The sequence below is a fragment of the Solanum stenotomum genome, unplaced genomic scaffold, assembly GCF_019186545.1.
Source record: "Solanum stenotomum isolate F172 unplaced genomic scaffold, ASM1918654v1 scaffold21218, whole genome shotgun sequence".
NCBI lineage: Eukaryota > Viridiplantae > Streptophyta > Magnoliopsida > Solanales > Solanaceae > Solanum > Solanum stenotomum.
In genome coordinates this window covers 145,369-154,862 of record NW_026026429.1, presented here as the reverse complement: position 1 = coordinate 154,862, position 9,494 = coordinate 145,369, and the positions used below count along the sequence as shown (strand labels likewise).

At 31.6% G+C, this 9,494-nt stretch overlaps 2 pseudogenes; both read left to right on the top strand.

Moving 5' to 3' along the window:
• LOC125850947 (putative late blight resistance protein homolog R1A-3) overlaps window positions 1-9,494 on the top strand; it is a 99,530-nt pseudogene that overhangs the window by 51,432 nt on the left and 38,604 nt on the right.
• Window positions 5,685-6,624, top strand: LOC125850942 (E3 ubiquitin-protein ligase RMA1H1-like; annotated as a pseudogene).

Sequence of the window (9,494 nt, the reverse complement as noted above, 5' to 3'; positions counted from 1 at the left end):
ATGTGGAATGCATGATGTGACCCGTGAACTCTGTTTGAGGGAAGCTCGAAACATGAATTTTGTGAATGTTATCAGAGGAAAGAGTGATCAAAATTCATGTGCACAATCCATGCAGTGTTCCTTTAAGAGTCGAAGTCGGATCAGAATCTATAAGGAGGAAGAATTGGCTTGGTATCGTAGCAGTGAGGCTCATTCTATTATCATGTTGGGTGTGGGTGAATTCAAATGCGTCACACTGGAATTGTCTTTCAAGCTAGTAAGAGTACTAGATCTTGGTTTGAATATATGCCCAATTTTTCCCAGTGGAGTACTTTCTCTAATTCATTTGAGATACCTATCTTTGTGTTTTTATCCTTGCTTAAAGCAGTATCGAGGATCGAAAGAAGCTGTTCCCTCATCAATAATAGACATTCCTCTATCGATATCAAGCCTATGCTATCTGCAAACTTTTAAACTTTACCTTCCATTTATCAGTAATTATCCTTTCATATTACCATTGGAAATTTTGACAATGCCACAGTTGAGGACGCTGCATATGGGCTGGAATTACTTGCGGAATCATGAGCCTACAGAGAACAGATTGGTTTTGAAAAGTTTGCAATGCCTCAATCAATTGAATCCTCGGTATTGTACAGGGTCTTTTTTTAGACTATTTCCCAATTTAAAGAAGTTGCAAGTATTAGGCGTCCGAGAGGACTTTCGCAATCACAAGGACCTGTATGATTTTCGCTACTTATATCAGCTCGAGGAATTGGTATTTAGTATTTATTATTCACCTGCTGCTAGCTTTCTAAAAAACACTGCACCTTCAGGTTCTACTCCGCAAGATCCTCTGAGGTTTCAGACGGAAAGGGCAACTGCACCTCCAACTGATGTTCCAACTTTACTCTTACCTCCTCCGGATGCTTTTCCACAAAACCTTAAGAGTTTAGCTTTTAGCGGACGATTCTGTTTGGCAAGGAAGGATTTGAGCATTGTTGGTAAATTACCCAAACTCGAGGTCCTTAAACTATCACACAATGCCTTCATGGGCGAGGAGTGGGAAGTAGTTGAGGAAGGGTTTCCTCACTTGAAGTTCTTGTTTCTGGATAACTTAGACATTCGGTACTGGAGAGCTAGTAGTGATCACTTTCCGTACCTTGAACGACTTTTTCTTAAAGATTGCTGTAATTTGGATTCAATCCCTCGAGATTTTGCAGATATAACCACACTAGCTCTTATTGATATAATTCACTGTCAACAATCAGTTGGGAATTCCGCCAAGCAAATTCAACAGGACATTCAAGACAACTATGGAAGCTCTATCGAGGTCCATACTCGTGATCTTTTGTAAGACATCTTCTTCCTTGATTTACAACAATATTTAACTTATCATCATAGTAAACTCGATAATAATCTGGATAATAGCTTTAGTAAGTCAAATTGCACCAATTCAACAAAAGTTCTTGATGCTGTCATTGTGTTTGATTTGAATCCTTCCAATATTGTGTAACTTGTTATACTTGCATGTTCATTCTTGATTTTGGGAGGTGTAACATTTCATTTTTCATCTTTTGTGGCGAGCAGTTTCAATAGTGTGACAACAGATGAAGATGATGATGATGACTTTGAGAAATAATGTGTAATTTCTTATACCTGCATACTCGTTCTTGCTATAATGTTCTCTTGTTCCTTAATTATGGGACATCTAACATATCATTTTCCATTTTTTGCGCCATTTTTTTTCTGCAGCGAGTAGTTAAGGTGTCAAATCAGAAGCCAAATGTGTGAGTGTTTGTTTTGTTCGTTTTCATTTTTTCTGCATAAGGTGGCAGGATGATTGCAAATGGCTTGTAATTTAATTGTATATGATCTTTCGTAGCCATTTGTCAGTGGTTCTTTAGATACTCCAAATTTTATGTACATACATACTGTATAGGCCAGAACAGGCTCCAGTAATGTGTGTTTCCTTTCTTGGGTCTCTTCTTTTGTCTACATGATGATAAGGTTAGTGACCTCACATCTTTCTACTTTATCCTGTTAGTGGACCTAGCTGGAAATGTGATGGAAATAGTTAGTAAAAGTAAGATCTTTGCATCTTCTGTTTTCTTAAAAACTGAAAAATTACATAACTTGTGGCAATTAATTTGTCCATTTTCATACTGAGAGTGAGAGATAGTCCTATTTTTTGGATATATGGCTTATGCTGCTGTTACTTCCCTTATGAGAACCATACACCAATCAATGGAACTTATTCGATGTGATTTGCAACCGTTTTATGAAATATGTTTTTTGACTTACAAACATTGAATTAAAATCTTTTGAACTTTTATAAATTAAGGTTTTTTTTTCTTTTAAAGAAATCGATACTGTAATCCTCTATATCTACGAGTTTACTCATGTGAAGGTCAAGTGATAAAACCAGGGGCTAGAGCCAGTCTAGACCTAGGGGGTTCGGAGCTTTTGTAATTGGATCACTGTGATTACGGGTTGAATGTCTAATTTTCTAGGCAATTATGATAGTATTTTGTATCTGAATAATAGCTCACTTTTTCTAAGTAATGGAAAAGAAGGTCAAAACGTGCCACTAAAAGACTTGACTAAGACAAAAATGGGTTGTCAAGAACGTAGAGGAGGGTAGGATGGACAGTTGGTCAGATCTAGTATGGATAATACATGGCGGTAGTTGGAGTGGCGGCCCTCCCAAAATTCTCTCATCTTAGATCTTTGGATTCGGTCTTATACATGTGTGAGGAAGGTAATGATAAAAATTGGGGTAGAAGATTACAATATGGGGAATCGAGAATTCAAATAGTCAGTCAATTAACTGAGCTATTAAGATTTCCAAAAAAAAAAAAGAGAAGGATTCCGTGCGACATGAAAGTCTCATATTGCATAGTTTTGAATGAGGGAAAGAAGTGAGGAATCAAATGAACCACCTTTGATGGAAAATTATACTATTTATACATATAATTAAAATTGTTTTTTTATCTTTGTATTATTGTAGTCAGCTAATTTGTATGTTTACTTATTCATATTTTGAATAGGCATAATACATAAATATACCCTTTAACTTGGCTTCAAATCACATTTATGCCCTTCAACTTCGGGTGTGCACAAGTAGACATTTAAATTTATATAAAGTTGAAGAAATAGACACACAGGTCCTACATGGTAACCTACATGTCATATTTTATCCTACGTGTGTCTTAAGTGTATTGTGTCATGTAGAACTCATGTGGCTAGTTGTTCAACTTAATACAAGTTTAAGTGCATACTTGTGCATACCCAAAGTTGAAGGACATAAACATAAAATGAAGTCAAGTTAAAGGGCACATTTATGTATTATGCCTTTTGAATTTCATTAATAGTGAAAATCCTGAATCATATTCAGATTCCATCACTAATCGTTGAACCATGTTAATTTACTATGTATTATCTAATGGATTTTTTTGCTATCTTATTTATAATTGTTCAAAGTTTTGTTAATTATCTTTAGCATAATATCTGATTATGTTATTTCGATATACTTTCTCTATCCCTAATTACTTGTCCATTTTTGAATTGGCACACCTATTAAGAAAACAATTATTGAAATAGTGAGTTTACCATTTTACCCATGTTAATTGTGAAGTGGATGAATTAAAAACTCAAGATTTTCAAAAAGTTCTACTTTTTTCAAAGTAATAAATTGACGGTATAATAGATAAAAAAAATTGTTCTTTTTTTATTTGTCAAAATAGACAAGTAATTAGGAATAACTAAAAAAATGGATAAATAATTAAAAACGGAGGGATCAATTTGTTATCTTTAGCCTAATAATATCTGATTAATGGCCACCCTAATTGATTGGATAGGAGAGGATAGACTTGCTTCCAAGTAAGCCGAAATACAAAAAGTTGACAAAAGGGTGCTAAATTCGAGACACATGTACTTATATAATTCATGTGCGGACTCGTTCTTTTGTAGTACTCCCTCCGTTCTATTTTATACATCACATTTTTACTTTATATTTTTATTAAGAAATAATGTAATTTTATCTTTCTATTCTTATTTAATGTTTTCTTAAGTCAATTTTATAATAAATGATGAATATATTTTCAAGATTAATTAACTACTATATCAAGGATATAATATATAAAATATGGTAATTTATACATAAATTTTATAAAATGACAAGTATTGTGATCCAACTATTTATAGAAAGAGATGGCATATAAAATGGGACGGAGGGCGTTATAAAGTTGACTTAAGAAAACATTAAATAAGGGTAGAAGGGTAAAATTACATTATTTCTTAATGTAAATGTAAAGTAAAAAGGTAACATATAAATGGGAAGGAGGGAGTAGTATTTTCTCGTTTTATTTTACGTGGCACTCTATTCTCATAATCCGTCTTTAAAAATGTCATTTTATTGTAATTGAAAATAATTTAACTTAAAATTCTCCATCTACCCTTAATTAATGAAATGATTTACAATTATATAAATATATAAAAATTGTTTTAGCCTATAATATTCTAAAATCTTTTTTTTTCTCTTATACATCGTATTAAGTCAAACAATACTAAGTCAAATGGAATGGACGGAGTATTTCTTTTATTTTTTTGTCACACCGTCCATATGTTTTCTCCCATCCCCCAGACCCCCACTATGTATATTCACTCCTTAGTTGGATCTGAATTTAGAGTTTAGAAGCTTCTATAATAATTTTAGATTAATATATAATAATAATAATAATTGAACTTACAGTATTAAATTTATGTGAATCTATATATACTGTATTGTAATTTTTTTAATTATAATTTTAACCAAATCAATAAAGATATTTAGATGTAAAAGTATATATTATGACTTAACAATAAATTTCTATACGAGCCGTGTCTTCTTAAGTTTTAATGCATAATTTCCTAAAACTCATAAATTTCCAAGTGACTACTTTCAGTATTTCAATGAGAACTTATGTTTCGTTATGGGTTTTCTTAGTGAATTAGTTTAATAAAATCAAAATAAAAAAAATTATGTTTTATAACATAAAATTTTCATTGATTCACGCGGAAAAAAACATATAGTTCTTATAGTGTGAAAACTATTGAACTTATGGGATGTGGCTGTGTGGAAGTTCATCAAGTGGTAGCTCCTTGTACGCAACTAGTGCTACTTTTTATGGACTAAAAGTTATTTTCTAGATTAAGATTCTTATCATGGGGATAATATAAGGTCCTAATCATATTTCTAATATGATAAACTTATACTTGTTTAAATCATATAGATAGATAAAAGATGTGTTTGCACAAAACTCCTCTCACTTAACCATGATCCATTAATATTAATTTTTCAACTTCATTAAATCATTTAATTATGATGTGTGTGATAGTTCATTTGTCCCAATTTATGTAACACATGTGTTTCAGTATGATACAAAAAGAATATCACATTTCGATGATTGAAAAAACTTTAAATTCATCTATTATTCTTAATGACATGATTTATAATGACACAAATGATTAAAGATTTGTTTTACACCACATATTTTAAAAATCTTCATTTCTTTATTAAACGTTATATTAAATCGAACAGTACCGCATAAATTAAGACTGAGTTGACCAATATGATATAGTGTTGTTTAATAATGTGTAGGGCCTTTTCTTTTTAGCCATGCCCCTTTAACATAATGTGATGTTGACAAGTGACAACCTTAAGAATCATTGTTTGCAAACTACTATTCTTTGTCCTTATAAATACTCACTTCTAATTGTATTAAAAACCTGAATTCTAACCATTCTTCATCTTGCCATTACCAAAATGAATCAATACCAAGAGGCAAATATGGCCTTAGAACAATTTTTTCAAGACCAAATACCAGAAACTACCTTTGATCAACGCGATATTAATTTCCTTTGAAAAACGGAACACAACTGATCTTGATAAACTTAAAGAAAATTCACCTGGAGGTTTCGAGTGCAACATTTGCCTGGATCTTGTACATGATCCTGTTGTTACATTATGTTACATTATGTGGTCACCTCTATTGTTGGCCTTGCATCTACAAATGGATACATATTAAGACCATTTCATTAGAGAACATCGATAATCAACAGCCAAAATGCCCTGTTTGCAAAGCTGAAATCTCACAAAAAACATTGATTCCACTCTATGCTCACGGTCAAGCTACAAAAACATCTGAAATTAAGGCCCCGAATTTTGGTATAGTCATACCACAAAGACCTCCTACTCCGAGAAGTAGGAGTCACGGACTAATACACAATAATAATATGCCTCCATTATCCCAGCAATCTCATGATCATCATCGAAATTATACAAATACAGAACATATGCTAAGTCCTGGTGGCACGACAACAGGGGAAATTGTTTATGCACGAATGTTTGGGAACTCATTAAATACTAATTTGTATACATATCTAAGTTCATATAATCTAGCTGGAAGCAATAGTCCAAGGTTAAATAGGCAACTATCACACGCGGATCAATCACTTAGTAGAGTCTGTTTTTTCCTATGTTGTTGTTTAGTGACATGTCTTCTCTTGTTCTGACCACTTGACTATACTGATAACAAGAAGTAATGTAAATGCTTAAAGTAAGAACACATATGTTAACATGGAAACCTCTTTGCCCAAGGGAGGAAAAAACCACGACCTGTAGTTTTCTCAAAACTCCAATAACTTCAAACAACTAGTGAATACAGACTGCGATACTCACAAGGATTAATCTTACACACCTTGTAACACCTCTATTACCGGAGAAGCAGAAGAGAAAGAAGATAAGCGGAAAGCTAAGTTAGACAAGATTGCCGCACGGCAGAAATTATGAGAGCTAAATCAGTCTCAAGTTCAAATGAGTATTTCAAATACATTCTCTTAAAACATTCATTTCACTTTCCATAAGTTCAAGCAATCCAAGTCATACGAAACAAAATAGTCTCTAGAAAATTAAAACTAAAGATAGCAATTTCAACTTGAGAAAACAACTTTGTAACTGATCAATAGAACTGGATTATCGACCATGTTGATTATTCATCAGGAAATTTGCTATTGTTGAAATCTGGACCCTCGGTGTCTCCACCACCTGCATACGTAGAAAATAACTTTATGAGATAATTGAGTGACCATCTTAGAAGTCAACTCTATCGAACTAGTAAGGGAAGTGAGATAGAAGCAAAAACTTACTGCCATGTTCATTAGGTAGGGTAGCACTTGGAGATGTAGAATTTTGGAAGCTGATATATATCATCCATAGAATTATAATTGACAAATGCATCCCAATATTGCCACTCATTTGGATCACTTCCTTCAATAGCAAAAATGTTATTGGTATAAACTGGTGGAAACTCTGGGACTCTTTGGGTTTGATTTGGAACATTTGTTTGAAGACGAGGTATTTTCCCATATTTTTCACAGTTCCTTCTTTTTGTTTTTTCTAATGATGTGTCATAGCTGCTTCTTTGTTGAGAACCACTTGAGGATTCGTGACAAATATATTCTCTCTCTTCTTGAAGTTTCTCATCTTTACTACGACATTTCTGAAAGAAGAAAAAAAAAAATCAAAGGAGAGTTGGACCATGGATTTTATAATTATCATCTCAAATCATCGTTTTTTTAGGTGTGACATAAACGCATGACACAAGTCATATCTAATAAAAAAACATTTTTGTTGGTAATGAATGAACGATTAAAAACTTTTGAATTAAAGATGGACAACAATATTATTTCATCGAATAGTCATTACAATAAAATAAAATTAGCAAGAAATAACTTCTATATCTAAGCATGCAATAGAAGTTTTGATAAAAAAAAATTAGAATAAAGACGAGAATAATTTCCAAACATTTATTGGTGGAAGTGATGTAAAATTATTATTTTATCTGATAAACGATTTTGATAAAAATTAAAATTAAAATCATTGTATGAAAAGTAGATTTTAGAAGTGTTTGATGAAAAATCATTCCAAGCAAAGTAACTTTATAACAAATATTATTTTTTTGGAAATTAATTTCCCCCGACCAAACAAACATAAATATATGATACATAATTTACCATTTTAATTTTTGTAAGGATAATGTACCTGAAGACGACTTGAAATTTGCTTAATGGTAAGACCTGGCATATTCATCACTTCACTGATGGCTGACGGAAAACATCCTACACGTTTTATTAGAATGTAAAATTAGTTTAATCAATATTTTAGTATTCCTTTATCAAGCTGAGATATATATAAATACAATAATCACTACTCCCTAATTCCAAATAGATTGACGTTAGCTATAAGTGTAAATTCTTACTGTTTATATCGCTATATATTTATAACTCTTTACGCATAATAGTCTTACTTCCTTCATTAATCTCTTTTGTGCTTTTTCGGCCTCTCTTCCTCCTCAACTTATGTTTTCCATTTGATACAACATTGTTATTATTGCTTTGTTCCTCGGTATTAATAGGCATATTATTCTCTTGATCTCGTTCTTCATCTCCAACAAGATAATTATTATCATCAACATTGATATGATCTCCCTTTGTTTCTACTCTTTTTATTGATTTCTCGCTCCAAATAAATTGCCACAAGAATGTCACAGTTTGCTCGACAAGTGGCTTCTTCGAGCAAATGTAAGCTTCATTGTCCAAAGATAGAATTATAAATACTTACCGAGTACGATGATGTTCAAGACTACAGCTTGTGCCAAGAGCTCAAAGCAATGTGAATCCGGTGAAATAACATTGATTATCATTGCATTAATTTTTTTCTTTTCTTTGGAAAGCATTGACATTACCGCAGGAGCCATAACTTCCGTATCTACATATATTCATGTACTTTGAAATCAGTGAAAATTATGAAAAAAATATTGTACACAAAGGTATCACTTGGATATGTATGAATTTTCATGTTATATTTCTGAACTTTAATTTTTCAAATATCACATATTAATCAACTTATATTATAAATAATGTGTGCAATCTTAACTAGATTGGTTACATAAAAAGCTATACATAGTATTTTTTTTATTTTTTTTATTTTTTTTTGTAATTGGATTACTAAAAAGTAGAGAAGATCCTAAAGAATATATTTCTAAAAACTATTCCAATTTATTTATGACTTGTCAGAAACAAATAAATATTGAATATATATATTAGATACTATTAAAGCAAAACATAATAGGATAAAATGTTTTGAGGTAATATTATTTCATAGATATGTAATTTGATGATCTAACAAAGTATAAGAAAACCAATTTTTTTGTCTACATCCAACAAAAAAAAATATATAGAAAGGAAAATGTTTTTTTCATGAAAATTAGATCTCCTCATTTTTTTACTACATCCAATAAAACACAAAAAATATTATCTCAAGTAATAATGATAGACAAATCATCTCTTATCATGTCTTTTTCGTGCTCTTTCTCTTCCCTCCCGTCATCCTAATTTCTTGTGCATCCATCACTAATGTAGAATTATTTTTCTTCAAGGATAGATAAATTTGTAAAAATTAAAAAGTGCTATGATAA